Source organism: Fonticula alba (genome assembly GCF_000388065.1).
Source record: "Fonticula alba strain ATCC 38817 unplaced genomic scaffold supercont2.6, whole genome shotgun sequence".
Taxonomy (NCBI): Eukaryota; order Rotosphaerida; family Fonticulaceae; genus Fonticula; species Fonticula alba.
In genome coordinates, this window is record NW_009242976.1 from 1,892,500 (window position 1) to 1,894,092 (window position 1,593).

Genomic DNA, 1,593 nt, shown 5'->3' on the forward strand with positions numbered 1-1,593 from the left:
GGAGGGGGGGAGGGGGGGTGCTTTTCGCAGGTGGCTCCGGGGGCCGAGGCGGAGGGGGCCGGCCGGGGCATGCGACTGATCTGTCTGATGGCAGGGGTGCGGCCTCCCGGGGACCAGATGTGCGCCAGATGCCGGCCCCCGCTCACGGGGGGGCGGGGAGGGGACATGCGCCGGCCCGCGAAACGGCGCGGAACGGTGCCCATGCACGCGGGAGGACGCCCCGGCCCCGGGCGGCGGCGGCGGCACCAAGCGACCAGCCGGACTAGAAGGGCCCGGCCGCCGCCGCCGCCGCCGCCGCCTGGGCCTCCCGGCGTCCGGGCCCTCGTCTCTCTCCACGGGTCGGCTGCCCGTCTCGGGCCGGGGGGCTGGCCGGAGGATCTTTCCAGGATGCGTAAGAGCGGCCGTGACCCGAGGCGGTGGTGGGGGGTGGGGGGGTTGCACGGGACTCGTCCCCCCCCCCCCCCCGGCAGTAGGGCGCGCAGCCACCGGGCCTCGGGCCCGGCCTGGGAGACTGGCCTCGCTCCGGGCCTGGGCGACATTAATCAAACACCAGCGGGGGGGATCTTTCTCCGGCCGCCCCGCGCCGCTGGCCTGTGGGTGGTTCTGGGCGGTGGCGGCCTGGCCACCCCCGGCCGGGCGCCGGGGGAAATTAGCGAGCGAGGGCGGCACCGCACCACACCGCCAACAGCAAGCAGGGAAAGTATGCGGCGTGAGATCCGGAGACGTTCCCCCCGCACGCCCGCCCTCCCCCGCACGCCCGGTCACCGTCGGGCGGGGACACCCTGAGCTACACAAACACCGGCATATATGTATATTTTCGGACCTGGGGGCGGCGGAGCGGCCCCGCATGGCGGGAGCCGGAGCCAGGCGCCGTATTTGGATATAAAAAATAAATGCCCCCCCGGACGAGGGGGGTGGCCTTGCGGGCGCAAGTGAACATGCGCCGAGCGCGCGCGCGCGCGCGCCCCCACGCGCCTGCAGGAGGCCCAGACGACCGGGGCACCCTTCCCGGGCAGGTCCCCCTCTCTCCGGCCCGCTGGACGCCCTGACCCCTCCCCCCGGGTCCCCGTCCGGGGCGCAATAAAGACCGGGGTTCATACGCCGGCTGGCCGGTCAGGATGGGAGACGCGCCGGGAGAAGCGCCCCGCGATCCGCCACGAGCCAGCCCCGCGCCGCCCCGACGCACGCTCGCTCCCTGGCCCGGGGGGCGCCGGCAAATACACACGCGCATGCGCGCATGCCCCGCCCGCGTCTGCCGGATGGATCGAAACAAACAAAACAGCAAGATTACACAGAGATGGCCAGCCCGTATGTTTGCCGTGCTCACGTTCTCTCCCCCCTCCCCCCCCGCCGCGCGCCCTTGCCAGCAGCTGCCTGTCCTGGCCGGGCCGACCGGCGCACGCGCCACCCCGGCCATCGTTGTTCGCTCGATCATTGAATCGGCCCGGCCAGCAAGCCAAGGGCGGCGTTTGCGCCCGGGGGCCGGCCCCCCTTCCGAGGGTGCGCTGCCGCGAGGCGCGGGGCGCCAACCGGGGGACCACATCGGCCACGGCACGGTGGTCGGGCCGGGCTGGGGGGGCTGCCGGTCCGCGG